The 23,283-nt window shown below is 42.9% G+C and overlaps 1 protein-coding gene across 1 annotated transcript in view; it reads left to right on the top strand.

Annotated features, from left to right (window-relative positions):
• The first annotated feature begins 267 nt into the window (after positions 1-267).
• Aven (apoptosis and caspase activation inhibitor) overlaps positions 268-23,283 on the top strand; it is a 48,849-nt gene continuing 25,833 nt past the window's right edge. Inside the window, exons 1-2 of the mRNA XM_048333184.1 lie at positions 268-665; positions 5,421-5,598. The gene's annotated coding sequence lies outside the window, so the exon portion shown is untranslated. The remainder of the gene's footprint in view (positions 666-5,420; positions 5,599-23,283) is intronic.

Below are 23,283 nucleotides of genomic sequence, written 5' to 3'. Positions count from 1 at the left end.
TCAGGGCCTGAGCACTGTCCCTGGCTCCTTTTTGCTCAAGGGTAGCCCTCTACCACCTGAGCCACAGTGCCACCTCTGGCTTTTTCTGTATATGTGGTTCTGAGGAATCGAACCCAGGGCTTCATGTATATGAGGCAAACACTCTTGCCACTAGGCTATATTCCCAGCCCCAAACTTTCAGATATCTCATCTGGTCAATATTTCCTTCTCATGAGATCCCAATGGGGCTATGGGGGTGCTATTGTGAGGCAGGTGAGGTGTGTGTGTGTGTGTGTGTGTGTGTGCGCGCGTGTGCGCGTGATTATAGCAAGACCAGACATTTTTATTCTACCAAAGCTAGAGCTTGTGTCCTGGTAGGATTTAGCTTATTCCCCGTGAGCATTTCTATTAGTTTTAAATTCACAGACTTCCTTGTTAGAGGAAAGCCATGTGCATTTCTTCCCCCAAAGAATATTTGGGCACTTTTGCTGGGGATCTAGAGAAGGTGGAATTAAATGTTGCTTTAAATTTCTAGGAAGCCAAAATAAATAATCTTTTGCAAGCAGAGAGAGATTTCACCGTCCGGCAGATGTGGGGGCCTGCTTGTTCTGTGACCCTGGTTGCAGGGATTTGCATTTCATCTGGTGGACAGGAGCTTTCAGGAAATCCCTGTTTCTCTGTGCAAGGTGAGAGCTTTCTCCTTTCTTGAAGCATCTCTGCTGCCCTTTCTTTTAATTAAAATTTCTCCTTCCTAATGTTGGAATAACTCCCTAAAGGTCACACTTGGAAGGAGCTGCAGCAGGAAATGCAGATTCTATCTTCCCTGTCACGGGGGAGGGAAATGGTCACTTATTCTCCTTTCTCTGTCCTGGTTAAGATGAGATGGGAAGGAAGGTGTTTTTGCTAAGGACAGCCATGATGTCATCTCTCCTTGGCTGGGCATGGAGAGCAGCCCAGCCAGAGGAGTGGTGCCAGCAAGCTGGTTGCAAAAGTGTTTGTGATAGAGATCTTACATACAAGTGATCCTCATCTGATTTCTGTGAACCTTAGGGAATGTGTTGTGAGCATATGGTTTTCTTTTCTTTTCTTTTTTTCCCCCAGAGGTGAAGACCCAACTCAAGGCCTTACACTTGCAAGGCAAGTGCTCTTCTAATGAGCAAAATCCCCAACCCCAAGCATATGGTTTTCTTTTCTTTTTGTGTCACTGTCATGTTAAATGCTCTTGACAATGAAAAAAAGCCAGCCCACAAAAGAGAAAACAGATGCATTTCACAAACTGTCTATCAGGGAAAAAGTAAAAGGGCTAAATTCAAAAGAAGAACCTTAAATGAAAGACTTCCTCGGTGTCAGAATCTGTATGCAAAGATTTCTTGAGACTGGTCCAGTGGCTCTGCCCTCTACATTCAGTCAGTGTGTCACCGCACTTCTCCAAGGTAGGTAGTTGGAAGAAAGTTGTATCCCTTGTCTTCGCTGTGTTACTTCTATTTTGTGATGGAGAGCAGTAGTAACAACAACTCTTGCTGCCTTTGTTTGGCAGGAATAATGAAGGCCTTGACTTACATGACTTGGAGATTAGAGCATCACTGGTCCACATGAGGCCCAGCCTTCAAAACGCCTAGCCGTTACTAAATGGTGGTAAGGGCAGACAGGCTGTTGTGTCCCTCTGGGTTCAGCCTTCCACTTGAGTTGCTGTTTTGCTGCAGAATTGGTCCTCAGTGTTTCTGGTCACAATCTTTTCTAGTTTGCAAATTTGCTGCATGTTAGAGCTATGTTTGGAAATTTTTGTACTAACTGAAGAAGCAGCTCTGAACTTTAGCCAGGAATACAACACAGGAGTACTGGATTTTCCCAGATTAATCCCTGCTAGTGTTTTTAGCTCTAGTACACTCTCTGAATGCTTTTCAGTTACAAAACTTTGCTCTTTAGAATGCTCCTGGTGTTCGTGGCTCTCTCAATCACATACCTTTCAGCTTTCACTCGGTTTCAGGCAATCTTTCTAACCCCTAGATTATAGACTAAACTACCATTTTTTTTGTTTTGGCAAGGTGGCTTATAGCATTTGAGGGAAGAAAGTAACCTTGGTGATTATTGACCAATGCTACATTTGTTGGATGGATAGTTGATGGGGAACTAGACTAAAGAAATTACATCTGTCTAGGCCAGACTGCAGCCTCCTGACCATTGTTGGGTGTTATCTGTTACCATATGATGTGATACACTGAAAGGTACATGCTACCCTGTGTGATGTATTTTAGCCAAAAAGTCTTAACTGGACTCCACTGAGTATTTATGTATTGCAGATTAAGACAATCAGTAATATAAATGTTTTTGCCAGGAACTAGCTAGACAGAAGATGGATTCTTTATTTATGGTACTGGGATTTGATCTCATGACCTCATACTTGCTAGGATGATGCTCTACTAACTGATCCATACCCTAGCCCTTTTTTGGGTGCTAATTATTTTTCAGATAGATTCTTGAGTTTTTGTCTGAAATGCTACTCCCAGCTTGTCTGTGGAGGTGAGGCCACTTCTGGCTTGTCCATGGAAGTGAGATCACCCTTGGGTTATTGATAGAGGTGAGACCACTCCTGGCTTGTCCATGGAGGTGAGGCCCCTCCTGGCTTGTCCGTGGACATGAGGCCCCTCCTGGCTTGTCCGTGGAGGTGAGACCCCTCCTGGCTTGTCCGTGGACGTGAGGCCCCTCCTGGCTTGTCCATGGAGGTGAGGCCCCTCCTGGCTTGTCCGTGGACGTGAGGCCCCTCCTGGCTTGTCCATGGATGTGAGGCCCCTCCTGGCTTGTCCATGGAGGTGAGGCCCCTCCTGGCTTGTCCATGGATGTGAGACCCCTCCTGGCTTGTCCGTGGACATGAGGCCCTTCCTGGCTTGTCCGTGGAGGTGAGACCCCTCCTGGCTTGTCCGTGGACGTGAGGCCCCTCCTGGCTTGTCCGTGGAGGTGAGGCCCCTCCTGGCTTGTCCGTGGAGGTGAGGCCCCTCCTGGCTTGTCCGTGGACGTGACGTGAGGCCCCTCCTGGCTTGTCTAAAGGGATGAGGCCACTCCTGGCTTGTTGATGCAGGTGAGGCCACCCCAGCTTGTCTACGGAGGTGGGGTCTCACTAACTTTTTGCCCTAACAGGTCCTCCTGATCTCAATTTCTTGAGTAGCTGGGATTACATGTATAAGCCATCACACCTGCCTTGGAAGATGAGTTCAGCATTCTGCCTACCTTTGTTAATAAACACCCAAAATAGAGAATATTAGGTTAATAGAGAACTAAGGGATGAGCAGTCGCAATACAGTATTGGATACTCATTTTGAAAAACAAGCTGTAAAGAAAATTTAGGGATGAGTCTAGAAATAAATAGTCTGGCTAGGCCAGGCATGGTGGTTCATGCCTATAATCCCAGTCCTTAAGAGACAGGAGCATCTTCAGTTTGAGGCTACCTTGGTCTCAAACAAAAAAGGAGCCTTAGTATAATATGAAAAGAAATTTATTGACATGAAAAGGTAGCGAACAGAATTTAAGGGAAAACAATGTGATTACCAAGAAGAAAATAGTATGCATAAATATAATGGATAAAGATTTGGGGCTGGTGTGGTGGTGCTGTCTGTAAGCCTAGAACTTGGAGGTGGTGGCAGGAGGATTTTGAGTTTGAGGCTAGCCTGGGCTGCACAGCTGAGACTCCTCATACCCTTACAAAAGAAAGAAAAACCTGGAAATATGTGCACTAAGGTGGTATGGTACTTGCTGGGGATGGGATTTTCTCTGGGGGGGGGTGTGTTAATTTTAATTTTTGCTTGTCTTTATAATTTTCTGCAGTACACTTGTCTCTGCATTAATAAGCTTTTTAACTTTTTCATCTGTTCGCTTTAGTATATTTCATTAGCTTTTTTTTTTTTTTTGGCCAGTCCTGGGCCTTGGACTCAGGGCCTGAGCACTGTCCCTGGCTTCTTTTTGCTCAAGGCTAGCACTCTGCCACTTGAGCCACAGCACCGCTTCTGGCCGTTTTCTGTATATGTGGTGCTGGGGAATCGAACCTAGGGCCTCGTGTATCCGAGGCAGGCACTCTTGCCACTAGGCTATATCCCCAGCCCTCATTAGCTTTTTAATTGAAAAGGGTTTTTATTATCTTTGGGACATTTTTTTTTTTCCTCTATGGCCTGGGCACCACTGTCTCTGAGCTTCTTTTGCTGAAGGCTAACACTCTACCACTTGAGCCATGCACTGCTTCCAGCTTTTTCTGTTTGTGTGGTACTGAGGAATTTAACCCAAGGCTTCATGCATGCTAGGCAGTTAGTCTACCACTAAGCCACATTCCCAGTCAGGGATAGTCTTTTTTTTTCCAGTCCTGGGGCTTGAACTGAGGGCCTGAGCACTGTCCCTGGCTTCTTTTTTGCTCAAGGCTAGCACTCTGCCAACTTGAGTCACAGCGCCACTTCTGGCCTTTTCTATATATGTGGTGCTGAGGAATCGAACCCAGGGCTTCATGTATACGAAGCAAGCACTCTTGCCACTAGGCCATGTTCCCAGCCCAGGGGTAGTTTTTTGAACTGTCTTTCAGTTGTACAGGCACCTCTGTTTTTAGAAATTTAATACTATATAATGAAAAATTTCAAACATGCAAAAATGGACAGAATAATTGTATAGGGAGTTTCCGTGGACTCCTGTCCTCTCACTGTCTGGAGCCAGTCCATGTCATACCTTCTCATCCACTGCTTAATGTTTGTATCTAATACACAAGAGCATTAACTCATAATACAAGTATCATAGCACACAGCAAGGTTGCCAGTCTATCTGTTACATCGTCTTCCACATTTCCTCAGTTGACTTGCAGTTTTTAACACCACCATATTTGTCTTTTAGTGCTGGGACCAGAGTCCGACTTCTGCTGATCTGCATCCTAGCCTGTCCTTTGATCTATGGTTCCTTCTCCTCTTTCCCACCTATTTTTCCCTTCAAGGTTTATTTGTTGATGAAACTAAGTTCCTTGTAGAGTTTCTCACAATCTGCTTGCTCTCTTTTAATGCCAAGACTGGAAATGTGCATAGAGTGCCTGAAAGCAGGGCTCCCACATTCAGCTCATGAAGTGTATTTATGAAACTTGCTTGTAAAATCTGAAAATTTAAAGAGGGTTGATTTCAATCCTGAAGTCTTTGGAGGGCAAGACTCTACAGCGGATTATCTAAACTGGAATAAAGCAGCTATGGACATTGGGTGCACAGGGCTAGGTTCGTGTAGGAATCAGCCTGATTTTCTTTTCAGTGCTCATAGGACAATCCACTGTAAGAATACTCTGGTAAATGGGACTCAATACCCTGGGACAGACTGGTCTATAAATTTACTCTACTGTCATACCTGCATTTTGGATTTTATTTGTTTTAGTATGAAGCCTCCTAAGGTCACGGTTTGCCTGCTTGTTGATTTGTTTCTAATGATTGCAGGTTGAAGATGACAGTGATTCAGACACCTATAGAGAAGAGAATGATGAGCAGGGAAATTACTTGAAAAGGAAGGTCGTCTCCAACTGGGATCGATACCAGGATACTGAAGGAGAGATCAACACTGAGAGTGGTGAATCGCAGAGGGGAACAGACTTCAGTGTCCTTCTGAGCTCTGCAGGTAGGCTCCAGTTGTGTGCTGCTGCTCAGTGCTATGAAGGAAGTTGTGTAGAGGTCTTGTCATTTCTTAAATTGCAGCTTTAAAACTGGCAATTCATTCATTCTTTGTGCTTTGGATTTTAAATTCAACTAGTAGACAGTGTTTTGAAAGATTTGCAAGAACATGCCATTTCTTATGTCTTTTTTGGGAGAGAGGGAGGGAGTCCGTCGTGGGGCTTGAACTCAGGGCCTGGGCGCTGCCCCTGAGCTCTTTTGCGCAAGGCTAGCACTCTACCACTTTGAGCCACAGCACCACTTTTTTTCTGATGGTTGAAGAAAAGAGACTCATGGATTTCTCTGCCCAGGCTGGCTTTGAACCATGACTCTCAGATCTTAGCCTCCTGAGTAGCTATGATGACAGGTGTGAGCCACTGGTGCCCAGTGAAAATGACATTTTTTTTTTCCAGTACTGGGGCTTGAACTCAGGGCCTGAGCACTGTCCCTGGCTTCTTTTTTGCCCAAGGCTAGCACTCTGCCAACTTGAGCCACAGCGCCACTTCTGGCCTTTTCTATATATGTGGTGCTGAGGAATTGAACCCAGGGCTTCATGTATACACGGCAAGCACTGTTGCCACTAGGCCATATTCCCAGCCCCGAAAATGACATTTCTTTAATAAGTCAAGATCCCTGTGTATTGATGTGGAATGACTAACTGAAAAGCCTCTGAGATTAGTGCATAATGCCGAACCTTGCTGTTCTAAGTTTGGTTTTAGAAACATAAGCATTTTCTTTGAGTTAAGAGGAATCAGTACTTAGGTTTTTATGAAACTCTGTAGATGTCTAGAATCTATTATTTTTTCCCTTACAGTGAGAGATGTACATGGTAGTGGATGTGCACCTATTCAAACTGAATGCACTTAAACACCAAAACTTTGCTGTTGATACTTTTGGATAGTCTTCCAAAAAATATTAGCAAAATACGTTACCAATGATATCAACCCATTCCTCCCATGACTAGCTGCCATCAGAGCTTGATGTGAAGCTGCAGAGCAGTAGTAGGAAGTCACGAGGGACTGAGTGTACAGACACTGCTTTCTGGGAGGGAATGGCATGAAATTTCAAGGATATGTGTGTGGGGGGTAGTTTAGTGGTACCTGAGAGTTGAGTATGGGGCTATGTGGGAGGTCAACCCCGTCGTACTTGCTGATACTGATCAGAATGTCTACTTGGGTGGTAGATGCATGATCTCCACTTTAACAGCACAGTGCTTGATAAACACACATGTGGGTGAATAAAACTAGGGCAACCTGAATACGATTGGTGGATCAATATGTCACTATGTTATCATTGGAGTAAACTGGGAAAAGTGTGTAAGAGAGCTCTGTATTATTTCCTTACAACAACTCTTGAATTGCCTCAACAAAACATATTATTTCTGCATTACAAATGTTTATAGGATGAAATTTAACAAGCAGAGAAAACAATTCAGTTTGTTTTGAATTCTCTTCCCCATGATTTTGACTTTGTATTGACTTCTATCCTCATTCCTCTTGGTATATTATGTTTTTGAATGTCTAAACCAGATTGAGAATCCTAGTGAGTCTGAAAGAGGTGGGAAAATGTTAAATTGAGAGATTCAGTCATTGGTAGTGTTATTGGTAGATGATGAATATAGCAAATAGGTTTGCAAATGACATTCACTTCTTTTCAAGGACTGATAATGCTCAATAATTTTGCCAGTCTAATGAATTATTATTACCTGTATTTTGTCTAATCATGGGCTTATAAGTGCTTTTTTTTCAAGGTGGGCAAAAGGAAGTGAAGGTAAAATATGGCTAATTAATTTCCTTTTTTTTTTTTTTTTTTTTTGGCCAGTCCTGGGCCTTGGACTCAGGGCCTGAGCACTGTCCCTGGCTTCTTCCCGCTCAAGGCTAGCACTCTGCCACTTGAGCCACAGCGCCGCTTCTGGCCATTTTCTGTATATGTGGTGCTGGGGAATCGAACCTAGGGCCTCATGTATCCGAGGCAGGCACTCTTGCCGCTAGGCTATATCCCAGCCCCCTTAATTTCCATTCTTTTTTTTTTTTTTTTTTTGGCCAGTCCTGGGCCTTGGACTCAGGGCCTGAGCACTGTCCCTGGCTTCTTCCCGCTCAAGGCTAGCACTTTGCCACTTGAGCCACAGCGCCGCTTCTGGCCGTTTTCTGTATATGTGGTGCTGGGGAATCGAACCTAGGGCCTCGTGTATCCAAGGCAGGCACTCTTGCCACTAGGCTATATTCCCAGCCCCTTAATTTCCATTCTTATCAGCTCTTTGTCTAAAAGATCTAGGAGGCTAGAATTGAATAAGTGCAATGAAGTTAACTTGTGACTGTATGTGGACTTACTGCAGCCAATTGTGTGGTCTGCTAGGAGAATCTTTGGCTGTAAAGAGTTGCATAAATGTTTGCAATTAAAAATCTCATTCTGGGGCTGGGAATATGGCCTAGTGGCAAGAGTGCTTGGCTCCTATACATGAAGCCCTAGGTTTGATTTCTCAGCACCACATATATAGAAAAGGCCAGAAGCCCCAGGACTGGCAAAAAACAACAACAAAACAAACAAACAAAAAAAAACCCCAAACAAAAAAACCCTCAGGCTAGCCCAGTAGACATGTCCATTGACTTATGATTCTGCATTTCATTTAACTGATTTAAACCCTTGTAAGTGGTTTGAGTCTTCTGTGTATTTTTCTTCACTTGCTGATTTCTTCTGAAGTGGCCTGTTTACTTACTTTCTTGGGCATTGCAATTGCCATATCTACTGTGTGCTAAAATTTCTTTACCCTGCTACTAGTTTCTTACTTTCTACTCACACAGCATAACCCTGAGAAGAATGTGGCTTTCTTCGAACGTGATGCAGCGTTTTAGATTGGTGAGGCAAAGTCCCTTTTTCTCTTTCTTGTGTTTTAGTCCTCTAAAGAACTTGTGACCTTTTGGATAACCATTTTCCATTTTCTTTATTAACATATACATTTTCTGCTAAGTACAGAAGTACCTGAAATTAGAAATAGTTTATTAACTTTGAAAATTATACTATTCAGTATTGGATGTTTAAGTTCGGCATGTGATGTGCTTGCTATCTTTCTTTTGGCAGTGTGGTTTGGTATATGCCTGTAGGTCAAGTTTGGTGTGTGCCTCTAGTATAGTTTGGTATATGCCTATAAAGTATAGCAGCTCTGGCCCTGACTTCGGAGTTGTCCTGAACGCTAGGTGGCACTGGGTCTGCAGGAACAGGGAGAAGTAACTGCTTGATTGGATGCTCTTGAATCAAATACTTGATTTTAGCTCTGCTTAATATGTAAACGTGGTACCTAGAATCACTATTGATCTGAATTGTTAATGGAAGCCTAATTATCTGTGTTTAGGAAAGCCAGATAAAGGCTTGATTTCTTTTTGTCCTCGAAAGCTAGGCATATATAGCAATGGTTGCAAAAGGAATTTACTTATCTTCTTGATTTTATTTTTTTGAGAAATGGAAAGTTGTTGGTATAATATTGCTGATTGTTGGATATATTTTAATCATTCTCAAAGCTTCAAGATAGTAGTGGAAATTGTATTTAAATTATTTTTGATAAGTCACATATTCTACATTATAGTAGTTTAATTCCTATTTCCAAAAAATGTATTCATTAAATAAAAAGGGGCGGGGCTGGGGATATGGCCTAGTGGCAAGAGTGCTTGCCTCGTATACATGAAGCCCTGGGTTCAATTCCTCAGCACCACATATACAGAAAATGGCCAGAAGTGGCGCTGTGGCTCAAGTGGAAGAGTGCTAGCCTTGAGCAAAAAAGAAGCCAGGGACAGTGCTCAGGCCCTGAGTTCAAGCCCCAGGACTGGCAAAAAAAGAAAAAAAAAAAAGGAAATGGAGAGGATCAAGAACAGGAGAAAAAAAAAAAAAAAAAAAGCCTGGCGCTGGTGGCTTATGACTGTAATCCTAGCTACTCCAGAGGCTGAGATCTGAGGATTACAGTTCAAAGCCAGCCCAGGCAGGAAAGTCTGTGAGACTCTTCATCTCCAATTAGCCACCAGAAAACTGGAAGTGGCGCTGTGGCTCAAGTGGCAGAGCACTAGCTTTGCGCTGAAGAGCTTAGGGACAGCGCCCAGGCCCAGAGTTCAAGCTCCATGACCGACACCCCCCCATCCCCCCCCAATAAGGCTTGGATTTGTCTGCCTGGGCTGACTTTGAACCTTGACCCTCAGCTTGAGTACCTAGGATTGTAGGTATGAGCCATTTTTTTCCTCCCCCCCCCGTGCTTGTTTCTATAATTGTTCATGTTTTTTAAAATATTTTTATCTTGTTTGTGTTACTGTGTGTGCCCAGAAGAATGACCATAGTTGTTCCTGAGATGTGTAATTCTGATATGGTTTCTCAGACAAAGGCTGTAAACCTTGGACCCTCCTCCTCTTCCTCCTCCTCCTCCTCCACCACCACCACCACCACCACCACCACCACCACCATCATCACCATCATCTCCTCCTTCTCCTCTTCTTCCTTCACTGTTGTTTTTGCTGCTGTTATTATTATTGTTATTATTTCTGCTTTATGTCAGTCTGGAGTCTTGAACTCAGGCACTGGGCACTGTCCCTGAGCTTTTTTGCTCAAGGCTACCACTCTCCCATTTGGGTCATACTTCCACTTCTGGCTTTTTGGTGGTTAATTGGCAGTAAGAGCCTCATGGACTTTGCTGCAATCCTCAGGTCTCAGCCTCCTGAGTAGTTAGGATTGCAGTCTTCTGTGCCACTGTTGTCTGCCTGCTTACAGGACTCCATTTTATCTTCACCTAGATTTAACCAGCATGATGGTATTCCCTCTCTCAGATCATTGATGAAATAAACTTGAAATGGTACTTCACTGTAAAAGTGACACAGTATGTACATCTTTCCTAATTTGGTTCCTGTCACAGTTCTGTCTGGAGTCTCAGTGATAACTGAAATGATAGCGCTCAGCATCTCTGCAGTGAGCTCACACTGAAAGGGTGGAATCTTGGGTTTGATATGAGGGCTGCCTCCCCTGTCCCAGGCTGTGACACCACAACCAGAGACGATTCTCTCCTAGCAGCAGACAGTTGGTGAGGAACTGCCTCCTCTTGACTGACGATATCCTTATTCAAACTGGTCACTTCAGAAAGAAATTAACCCTAACAAGGAACAAGTATACCAGCTAGCTGAATTACTTCATTAAATTAAGCTTAACACTTTACGATTATACTGGATTGAAAAATTCTTTCAAAAGTTTTACATAAAAACTTGAAAGCTAATGTAATATGAATATAAGTAGATATACACTTAATGCAATTAAAATGTTATGTAATGTTAATCCTTTAAGTGAAATGTTCATGCATAAAATGAGTTTTAGGTATGTTTCTAATTTTACATAGAAAATTATGATGCTTGTTATTTCAGACAAAATGACTTTTTTTTTGCCAGTCCTGGTGCTTGGACTCAGGGCCTGAGCACTGTCCCTGGCTTCCTTTTGCTCAAGGCTAGCACTCTGCCACTTGAGCCACAGTGCCACTTCTGGCTGTTTCCCATATATGTGGTGCTGAGGAATCGAACCCAGGGCTTCAAGTATACGAGGCAAGCGCTCTTGCCACTAGGCCATATTCCCAGCCCCACAAAATGACTTTTAACAACAGAGACAGTAAATGAATGGGCCCTGTTTTGATCCATGTACCTAGATTTCTCTTAATTGAAATAAGGAGCTTATTTATAATTTTTGCATGATTTAAAATGACCACAGAGTCTAAGGCTATATGATAACAGGTGTCATCATAAGGATAGATAGCTGAAGCATATACTCTGTTTCTATAAAGAAACTACCATCATACCATCCTCTTGCTTTTCAGTATGATACTTTCATACAGGACTGAGACAGACTGAAGGAGATACTCATAGGTGAGGAACACAAAGGCATAATGCCTGTGTGCCTGTAATATAAAATAATATTTATCAAAATGAAAAAGAAAAGATTTGAAAAAATTCAGTGAAATGAAATGAACTTCGGTTTCTTCCTCCCTCCCTCTCTCTTACTCTCTCTTCCTTTCCTCCTTTTCCTTCCTTTCCTCCCTCCCTCCTTCCCTCTCTCTCCCTCCTTTCCTCTCAGCCCTCCCCCACCTACCTGCCTCCCCCCCTCCCCTTTTTTAATGGAGTTGAGGATCAAGCCCAGGACCTGGTACATGCTAAGCATCTATCACTGAGATACATTCTCTAGCCCTCAGATTGTTTTAGAGAAAGAATTGAAAAATTGCCTTGATAATTTTTCTTGGGCTGGAAAATCTCTGTGCTTTGCTTTGTTGTTTTTCTTATGTCTTGCCTTCTAATAGAATTGTAATTTGTGTGTGTTTGTGTATATTCTGGGCTTGAACTCAAAGTCTGGCCATTGTCCCTGACCTCTTCTTTTCTCTCAAGGCTAGTGCTCTACCACTTGAACCACAGCTTCACTTCTGTTTTCTTTTTTTGGTGGTTAATTGAGGATAAGATTCTCACTGATTCCCTTTCTTGGGCTGGCTTCAAACCAGGATTCTCAAGATTTCAGTATCCTGAGTATGTAGGATTATAGGTGTGAACCACTGATGCCTGGCTAGAATTGTGATTTTACAGAGATTCTTTATGATAAGATTTTGAACCCAACTTTTTCAGTTGAATTTACATGAAAATGATTTAATGTAGTTGAATTTTTATGTAGGGAATTCAACTATTGCTAGGTGAAAAAGATCTGACAAGTCCTATCTGTGGTCTTTTTCACAAGATAGTGCCTAGAAAAATCTCATTATGAAGTGACTTGTAGGACTTCTAAAAGGCACTGGCCTCTTAAATTCTTTGATGGCTTCCTTGGTTCTCCAGTTTAGACTCTTAATCTGAATGAAAACTTCTGAAGTTTTAATGCACTAGACATCTTTTTGTTCTGTTGTTAAATCAGAAAAAGTCCTCATTGTCCAGCAGCAAAAATATGCCTGATGTCTTGCAGGTAGACAGGTTTTCTGCTAGCAAATGTGAATAAGAGTGAAATCACAGTGGTTTTTTTTTTTTTAATTTTAAAATTTTTGGTGGGGGAGGCTACAGTAATATTTAGTTGTCCAGCTATGTTCTTTTACATTAATAAAAATATTAAAAATGCATATGATTTTTTTCTGTTTTACCAGTGCCCTGGCAAGTACATTTCTTTTGAATGTTAAGTAAAACATGTGTGAGTGGCTCATTTGTACCACCCTGCATGTTCTCCTCATGTATTTTTCTCAGCTACTAAATAAGACAAAAGTGGGGTTTTAAAAATTAAGATGAAGACAGTTTGATTCCTGTGAAAAACGTGTTGCTATCTGGATAGGACTGACACGTTCATGCAGCCACGTAGAAACAAGTGTTTACCTCAGAAAGCTCCATGGAGCTTGAGAGAGAAAGAGGTGCATGCATTCAGACCTGCTGGTACTTCACTGCAGCAGCAGCTTTCATTTTAATACACAAGCTATGAATTAAAGTTAGGAAATGACATCTTACCTGGCAGTGGTTGGCTTGAAGTGGAGTACTTAGAATCTCTGGGTGGAGGTTGTCAGCTTCAGCAGCTGAAATGCCTTCCGTCTGGCACGTCCCTGGCCAGGATGTCTATTCCTTGCAATGTCTCTGTAGTCCTGGTAATCCCATAGTGTTTGCTAGGATGGTCTGTGAGGATGAAGGCTCCTTTGCCATAGGACTTTTGTCATTCAATGATAGCAGTTCATCTGACCACAGTGTTCAGAGCTCATTACAAATTCACTGAATATTTCAGTCATGAGAAATACTGTTGTATAGATGTTTTGTCCTCTGGAATAGTCCTGCTTGTCCGTTTTTCAGGCTTACGCACACTCTCAGATGGTGTTGCTTTAACATAATCTCTCCAAGAGCATGGATCTTCTCTTGCATCCAAATCTCCCCTGGCTTCCTCCTGCCAACTTCCCAGTCCACTAGCTTCTTTCTGTGGAGAGGGAAGGGTTTCCTCTTCTGTCCTCCCTGGACTCTCTGACACACAGCTCAGCTACGCTGATCTTGAATAGTGAGGGAAAAATCCAAAGGAAGTGGAGCTTTGTCATGTCTCCGGACAGTGAGCACACTTGGCATGAATGAAGAGCTGATGGAAGCTATTTAGACCAGCCAGACACTGATGCCATGTCGCTTTCTTTCATACACAACAAACCCATTAATTTTCCTGATGGACAGCAGTGTGCCCTGAGAGGAAGGAAGAGAGGAGCAGGCAGTCGTACTGGTTTTGATAGGTGCTCTCTGAGCAGCTTGTCACCAAACAGTGAATCCAGGAAAAGCTGCAGCTCCGAGTGTGAGCAGGTAGAATGGGCAAGAGTTATTTTGATAGACAGTTAAAGTGACGTATTGTTTTGGGGAGGGTGGAGGAAGAGAGCTTAGTGCAGAAGGGGCTGGAATAAGGTTCCAAAAAGCTTTTGAAAATGTTCATTTTTCCCTATTGGACTCTTCTACAGGCTTGTTTTTCATCTTAGCTGTGTGTTAAATCCTTAGCTCTTGTAGAAATTCTGCTGAGTGATATTTTTTCTTCATGTAATTCCTGAAGAAGGAAAATAATTTTTAAGTCTAAGAGGGCAAGAGTATACTTTGAGTTTTACAGATTTATGATGGGGAGAGCCTTTTTTTTTTATGAAATGTAGACCTGCTTTTTTATGTATTTTTGGCACATGTATTTGGTTTTGGAATAAAGCCTTATGAATCATCATTTGATAACATTTTAACAGTCTTCATTATAATTTTTTTCTTAAATGAGATGGAATTCTGTTTAGCTATATAAAAACAGGTCTAAAAATGTCAATTTCACAATTTTTTTTTTTTTGCCAGTCCTGGAGCTTGAACTCAGGGCCTGAGCACTGTCCCTGGCTCTTTTTTTTTTTTTGCCCAAGGCTAGCACTCAACCACGTGAGCCACAGTGCCACTCTGGCTTTTTCTATATATGTGGTGCTGAGGAATCGAACCCAGGGCTTCATGTATGCGAGGCAAGCACTCTACCACTAGGCCATGTCCCCAGCCCCTCATAATTTTTGTTTAAATCTGGCAAGGACATTTTCTCTGCTTGCCATAATGGTTCTTTAGAAGTATATGGTACTTTAAATTATTATGAAAAGTTCAGTACTCAGATCTGTGAAAAGCAACACACAGACCCTCACAGACCCATTTTCCAGATTCAAGACTTTATAGGATTTTGTTTTTGTCTTTGTTGCAATATTTTCATGCAGCCTTTCATTTTACTAACAGGTGATTTTTTTTTTGTCTTTGTTGTCTTCATTTCACTTGTATATTTAAGAGCTGGTGACTGTTTTTGCCTTTGTTGCTGTAGTTTCACACAGCCTTTAATTTCTTTTCTCCATATTTGCGAGCCATTTTTTTCTGATGTGTACTTTGTCATTGTCATATTGATACAATTAGGAATTCTAACCATGGTCAATACAGTCCATTTTCAAGACCTTGTATCTCAGAAATTGTCTTTTTCTGTAGTTTTTTTCCCCAATGAGAATCCAAGATTTGTGCATTGTACCAGATTGTGTTAGGCACTAGTAATTTATAGACTCACAATTTATATACTGACTCATGATCACGTGTCATAGTTCATAGTTGCCTTCTATTCAAATCTGTAATATGGTGCTGGGGATATGGCCTAGTGGCAAGAGTGCTTGCCTCCTATACATGAGGCCCTGGGTTCAATTCCCCAGCACCACATATACAGAAAATGGCCAGAAGTGGCGCTGTAGCTCAAGTGGCAGAGTGCTAGCCTTGAGCAAAAAGAAGCCAGGGACAGTGCTCAGGCCCTGAGTCCAAGCCCCAGGACTAGCCAAAAAAAACTCCAACCAAATCTGTAATATGAATACAGGGGAGAACCTGTCTTGACCATATTTTCTTGAAACTTTTCCCTCTTAACAGTGCCTGCATGATATCAGAAAGGATTCATGTCATGTTTGGCCATTGGATTGGTTGTTGCTCTCCATTGCTTTTTCTTGGAGTGGTCTCCCCAGCTCAAGGTTTGCCCTGGATTTTTGGGCTCTTTTGACCTGGGCAAATGCAATCAGATTCAGATTCCTCCCTCTACTGCTGAGTAACAAACACATACTCATTTACCTTTAGCAAATGCAGTGGAGCACTTCTAAAAAAATGTTTCACATTCTGAGCCACTTTAACATAATGGATAATTATGTAAAGATCTAAAATGGACCAAGTACATTGGTGCCTCACACCCATAATTCCTAACTATTGAAGAGGTGGATATCTGAGAATTGTGGTTCAAAGCCAGCCCAGGAAGACAAATTTGAGAGACTCTTATTCCAATTAACCAGGAAAAAAAAAAAAAAAAAGCCAGAGTGGAGATGTGGCTCAAATAGTAAGCAGAAAGTCAGCCTTGAGCAAAAAAGCTAAGCCAATATGAAAGGCCCTGGGTTTAAGTTCTAATACTGACACAAAATAAATAGAGTAATACAAGTAATGTGCTATCAAATGGGCCTATTGTGTTTATGAGGACCAATGTCTCTGACACTTTTATGTCAAGTATTTTTCTCTATTAATTTACATGTTCCTAGACAAGCACCTAGTTCCTATCTGCTTAACTTTCCCAGGAAGGCAATGAGGTCCTGAAACCACTGTGTGTTGCACACTCTGGTTCAGCTTCAAGTCTCTGCCAGAGTCTCCGCCTCCCTCTCATTTCACCTTCCTGACTGCCCCAGTGAAGGGGAGCTATTGATGGGCATGTTGGAGAATGTATTTCTTGGTGGTGTCCTGGGGTCCAAGCTGCCTCTGTGTCTGTATTGAGCTGTAGAGGTATCATATTTGGGTTGTGTATCCTAGACACTGCACTCCCAGCTAATGGTTGGCTGTGTCTGTCATATGTCCTGTTAAGACATGAAAACATGGTAACTTGGTGTGGCTTAAAAAAAAATTATCTTCAAGTAGGTAGACAGAGGGTCTCAATTCAACGTATCTATTTATGTCCACTGTGTATCTTGATCAGTGTCGTCTCTTCCATTGTTCTCCATCATCTCTCCCAATTCCATTCAATATCACATTTTTATGTGGATTCAAATTATGCCTTGTTTCCTAAATCCATTTATTATATGTATGTTGTTTTAATTTTAGCACCTTAATTGTAGTGAGCAAACAATGATTCTTTACTAAGTTCAGAATTTGTCCAGCCAGGAAGATGTTGAACTGTGTCTGTACCCAGTGAAGTCCAGTACAATGCTCAGTGTGGTTTTGTACCAGTGGCTCTTCTCCAGCACAACCGACATTGAATGGAAGGAGCTCTGCCGTCGGCTTAACATGAATAACTGCCCTCAACACTTGACAGTGAGTGTAATATTGAAAGAGTCTCTTCTTCCTATCTTCTAGGATTTGAATTTATCAAGGAGGGCAATTTTCTTTTCTTCCTTTCCAAAATTATATTTTATTCCTTTGTGGCCTGTCAAGCATTGTATTTCAAAGTAATAAGCGTTGATTGAGTTTTTGGACATGGAACACATTGTACTTTTTTACAATGAAGTTGATCATTAGGAGACAATTGCTTTCTTCCTATGTATCACATTTGGATAAACTGATTGCATTTTTATCTTCCCAAAAGACTTGTCTATTGTAGGGTCCAGTTGTTTTCCTGGTCTAAATGCTTATGTCCTCCATGTCTGTCAACCTTCAGATATTAAAACTTGTAGTGAACCACAGACAACCACTAGAGGTCTCTTGGCCACGCTACAGAAGGCCCAGATTATAGAGCCATACTTATTTTATTTATTTTGGTCAGTCCTGGGCCTTGAACTCAGGGCCTGAGCGCTGTCACTGTCTTCTTTTTGTTCAAGGCTAGCACTCTGCCACTTGAGCCACCGTACCACTTCTGGCCGTTTTCTATATACGTGGTGCTGAGGAATCGAACCTAGGGCTTCATGTATACAAGGCAAGTACTCTTGGCCACTAGGCCATATTCCCATCCCCTATAGATCCATACTTGAGGAAGTAGAGTGGATGTAGTTCAGGAAGGTTGGTCATTGATATTTCCCCTTAAAGATTTATTGAATATCCTTGTATTCTACATCTCAGAATTGTGCTATGTCTATGTAGCTAGAGTTACAGGCATGAGCCACTGCATGGATCTCTTCCTTGGTTTGAATGACGCTAACCTCACTTTTGTGGTTGTTGATTTGTGGGGCTTGAACTCAGGGCCTGGGCACTGTCCCTGAGCTCTTTTGCTCGAGGGTAGCACTCTACCTCTTTGAGCCACAAGGTGCTTAGGGATGAGAGTTTCATGGGCTTTCCTGCCCGGGGTTGGCTTTGAACCATAATCCTCAGATCTTAGCCTCCTGAGTAGCTAGGATTACGAGTATGAGCTACTAGCATCCAGCTAAAAATAGTCTCTCTCTCTCTCTCTCTCTCTCTCTCTCTCTCTCTCTCTCTCTCTCTCTCTCTCTCTCTCTCTCTCTCTTTTTTTTTTGGTCATAGGGCTTGAAACAGGGTCTGGCCTGGGCACTGTCCCTGAGCTATTGCTCAGGGCTAGCACTCTACCACTTCAAGCCACAGTGCCACTTCCCCTGTAGCCCTTTTTGCTTCAGGTTTTGTTTTTGTTTTTGTTTTTTTCTCTAAGTGGGTCTTACTTTTTATCGTGGTTGGTCTGGACCAGGTTTCTCTATTTATGCTTTCTGCCTAGTTGAAATGATAGGTACATATCATCACACCCAGCTTTTTATTGGTTGAGATATGGGGTCTTGAGAACTTTTGGCCAGGCTGGCCTCAAATCACAGTCCTCCCAGTCTTAGCTTACATGCATGGGTCACCACATAATTTGGCAAGATTTATAATTTGACAGGATTTGTGGTTCAGTCGTCATTAAGCTTCCTAGCACCTAAGCACATGTATCGTTCTCCATACCACTGTATAAAGATGGCTGAGAGTGAACTCTGCCACAGTAGCTGACCAGAGTCAGATGCCTGTGTATGGGAACCGTGTCATCAGTGTGAGATCCAGAGGAGTGAGTGATGGGCATGCCTGTCATCTCAGCACTCCATAGGCTGAGGCAAGAGGACTGTGACTTTGAGGCCAGCAGGGAAGGGTAGAGGAGTGGGTTAGTGGTAGAATACCTGCCTGGCAAGGATGAGGCCCTACCTTCAAGCAAGTGAACAGCAGACCAACAACTGTTAAGAGACCAGCCTGGACTACTTAGACCCTGTCTCAAAAGTAAAGGAGGAATAAAGGAGGGGCAACTCTACACAGGGGAGTAGCTGGTTGAACCTGAGAGGTCAGGGATGGGTGCTGAGCTTCAGTTGTAGCAAGCATCTATTAGGTGTTTTTGAACCCCTCTGAAAGGGTAAACTAATTTTTATGTCTTAAGTCTATTTTTTAATCATTCCAAAGTGTTAACTAAATGATGCAGATGTCATACAAATAGGTTTTAATATTTTTAATGGACATGGCAACAAAATCTCTCTCAGAGGCAGACATTCGCTCTGCCTCTTCCTAACTCAAGTATTGCAGTTGCCATGGCAACCAGGGGAGGGTGGCAGCTTGCTACCCTGGCAGGCTGTGTCAGCTGCAGTTTTCAGGGCTTTAAAATTCAGTGTCACATTCCCAGACATGACATATAAAATCCCAACTATCTATTGATTCAGTTTTCAAAGTTTGAGATCCAAACGCCATCCTCCTCCTCATATTAAAAAAAGACTATATTCTGCACCTGTGCTTTTATTAACTTGTGAGTTTATGACTAAAAGAAGCCTTTGTTTCTGATCAAGACTGCTTTTTTAAATTACTGATTTATTGGTTTATTGATTTTTGACCATGGAGCTTGAACTCAGGGCCTAGGCACTGTCTCTGAGCTTTATTGCTCAAAGTTAGCATCCTACCTCTTTGAGCCACAGCTCCACTTCCAATTTTTTGATGGTTAATAAGATAAGTGTCTTGGACTTTGCTTCCCAGGATGGCTTCCAACTGTTCTCCTCAGATCTCAGCTAGTATTACAAGCATACCTTGCCAGCACCCAGCTTGCTTCTGATTTTTAATTGTCCTGCTGGCAGACATTTTGTCTGTATATGCTAAGACTTCTTTTGTGACTAATATATGCCTAAAAAGCAACTAGATGGGCCGGGAGTGTGGCCTAGTGGTAGAGTGCATGCCTAGCATGCATGAAGCCCTGGGTTCGATTCCTTGGTACCACATACACAGAAAAAGCTGGAAGTGGTGCTGTGGCTCAAGTGGTAGAGTGCTGGCCCTGAGCCAAAAAAAGCAACTAGAATTACAACTCTGCTCTTTGACATCTTAAGACATGCTCCAAAAGCCATATTACATATCATAGAAAGATAGCAGACCCCCCCAGATAACTCATCTACCCATCATCTCCAATAAGAAGTAGGATATAATCAAACTTAAGTCTTATCCATTCTCACCCTCTTTAAACCTCTTTTGATACCCAGGCATCTCTTGAGACTGAACTCATACAGAAAGAAAAGTAAGACACCAAACTTCCAAATATACTCCTGTAATTCTTCATGCCAGACCCTGTACTACTGATTTCAGATGCTTTTTTGCTTTTTTTTAGGGTCATCAGACATCCAGCTTACAGTGAGCACAGGTCAAGGTAATGGCAGACTAACTGTAATGACCCGAGAGCCAGAAAATGTACGAAGGCACCGCTAAAGGTGGCAAAGGAGTTTTATTTACAACCCAGACCCAGAACCAGAACAGCCTTGACATCTAAATACTGACCTGGGACTACCTTGTCTGGGGCTGATTGCCCAGAACCTAGACCCAAGAGCAGCCTCCACCTCCAAACCTCCAAGGGAGCAAGCTACTTCCTAGTCCTCCTTCAAGCAGGCCTTGCCTCAGGCTTTAGGCCTCTCCTCCCCACAGGCCTCAGGTCCTGCTCAGCTCTGCTCGGCTCCTCCAGCAGTCACCTCTCACCACTTCCCTCTTTCTTCTCTCCCCAAGACTTCTGCTTTTATAAGGAAGAAAACAAGGCTCTTGCCAAAGGCAAACCATCCATAAAGAATTGGGAGCTATGACAGTGTAGCATGCATGAAGCCGGAATTGAGCCCTATCAGCTTCTTTGTGTCTTTGGTTGAATCTCAGAGACTTGCCTTTACTGCATTGGGATGTGTGTTTCTGTGTATCTGATGTGTATGCACATAGTGCTGAGCTGTCATACTCTGTATTGTAGAAATTTGTCTTTCCAGGCACCCTAAACTGCTGCTCCTGGGCAGACCCCATGTTGTACTCAAGATGACTCTCAACATTTGCTATGACAAGACCAGATTTGCTTCTCACTCTTTCTAGTGTGCTGGCTTCTGACCTTCCTGGCTCAGTAGTCCTGGGATCTACTGTCTGATTAAGTTACTACTAGATTCAGGTTTAAATCTTAGCATTCTACCTTGGAATGTGAGCACCAAATGGGAAGATGGAGGGGAAAGTAAGCTGTTCAGGTGAGAGAAGAAACAGGAAGATGACTGTCTTAGTGCTTTGAGAGTTGGGCGTGGAGAGATGATTTAAGAGGTATCAGGGGCTTGAAGATGGGCTTGGATTGTACTTCCTGATGAGGAACTTGAACTTCATGTAGTAAGTAGTAGGGACCTAATGACGGTCAGAAGCAGAGAGTGATATCCAGAAATTTCCTAAAACAGTTGTTCAGATGTCCTAAACTGAAAGTACACCTTAGAAGGTACGAATGTACTCTTCCTGGGTGCAGCAATAGGGAACTTGCGCCAGCGAAGGAACGCCTCAGCCGGGTTTTAAAGAACAGCTAGGATTTCACCAGAGAAAAGTGCTGGGGGGGTGGCAGATGGAGGAGGTGGTGACATTTTAGATATAAGCAGCCCTTGAATGAAAGATTACAGACTGGAGTATGAGTGACAGTAGGATTGGTCCAGTGTCAGGTGTGAGGGTTCTGTATATGAGGTGCTGAATGAGACTAAGCCACCCCAGACTTTGTGTGCCTGATAGGAGGATTTTACAAAAGCAGCAGAGGAGACACTGAGCAGACTTACAGCCTATAGAAATAACACTGGCAATTTAGAGAGAGATTGGGCAAGGTGGATGCTGTTTTACTGGAGCAGGTAGCACACACAAGTCATCTGTTCCTAGGGGAGGAGGAGGGAAGAGGAGTGGTGAGGGTAAGGGGTGAAGAGGAAGGACTTTCAGGGGTAACTCTGCCGGTGGTGCCTTATATGCAGCACAGGGGAAGGATGGGACTGTGGTCACAGGCTCCGGGGTGTGCTGCTGTGCCATTTAAAGTGTCTTTAAATTTAAAAAATTGAAATACAGTTTCCCCATAAGATCTCAGCCCATCAGTGAAAGTGTGTGCATGCTGTGATCACAAGCTGCAGGGAAGTGGCTTTCAGTCTTTCATTGTATCAGAAACCCGTAGGTGCCCTGATAAACCACAGCTTGCTGCACCCACTGTGAGACAGGGAGACTGAGAATTCATTTCTAAGAGGTTGGAGATACTGGTGTAAAATGCGTGAGAATACCTTCCCCTCCCCAACCAAGGCCAAAAGCCAAATGACTATGTGTGTGATTGGGAGGGTAGGTGGGGAGGGATGATTGAGACTTCACAGAGAATTGATTTCTCTTGTACACAGATAGTAAGTTTGGCCGTCCTTATTAAAAATGGGCAGAGGCTACAAGCACACGTTCCATGGAAACTAAAATGGGATTTTGTTGAAAAGATGCCCAGTCACTCCTGGTAAGAGGAATGCAGGTCAAACCTCAGGGAACTCTCAGACACTTGGCTAAGGTAGAATCCTGGTGTTGGGAGTCCGGCTGTTGGAAGAGGGAGGATGTGTGTAGAAAGCAAGCAGCAAGTAAGGGCAGCTGGGGCCCATCTGTGAGGTGGGCAGCCCTGTAGTCAGTGCTAGGGCTTGAGCAAGGTCTGTGAAAGGTTCTGTCACTCTTGAGGGTGCTCTGTGTTTGAACCCATTACCAGCAGGACTTTAAAGTTAAATAAAAACTTGGCACATTTAATAATTTATAGTTATACAACCAAAAGTTATACAACCAATTTACCTCAGATTTAAGTTTCAGAACATATATGTGCTGATGCTGATGAAACAAAACGCATTTCTGATGGTTGGTTTTGCTGCTTGTTGCTTCTCTTGGGGAGAGGTAATGTAGTGTCCCTGATGATTAGGACAAACGTGTCCAGGCCATTCTGGTGTCTCCCTCTGGTCACAAAGAAGAAGGGAGACATTACTGATTAGAAAGAGATGAACTTACTAGTATTTGGTTTTATGGAATTTTTTTTTTTTTTTGGCCAGTCTTGGGGCTTGGACTCAGGGCCTGAGCACTGTCCCTGGCTTCTTTTTGCTTAAGGCTAGCACTCTGCCACTTGAGCCACAGTGCCGCTTCTGGCCGTTTTCTGTATATGTGGTGCTGGGGAATTGAACCCAGGGCCTCATGTATATGAGGCAAGCAAGCACTTGCCACTAGGCCATATCCCCAGCCCTAGTATTTGGTTTTAGAAAAGCAAGAAGTGTGTACAATTTAACAGAAGAACTCTTCTAATATTTATTTTAGTTCTTCTGCCCTTCTCTGTTTCCCTTTAATACTTCTGCTTGATTTCTCAGAATTGTTAGAATTCATGACATTCTTTAAAATGCAGTTACTCTCATTCTGACTACCTGGGTGTTGAAGGCAAAAGGCTAAAGCAGATAACTGCTTTGGAT

Source organism: Perognathus longimembris, chromosome 23 (assembly GCF_023159225.1).
Source record: "Perognathus longimembris pacificus isolate PPM17 chromosome 23, ASM2315922v1, whole genome shotgun sequence".
Lineage (NCBI taxonomy): Eukaryota > Metazoa > Chordata > Mammalia > Rodentia > Heteromyidae > Perognathus > Perognathus longimembris.
This window is presented reverse-complemented; position numbering and strand designations above follow the sequence as displayed.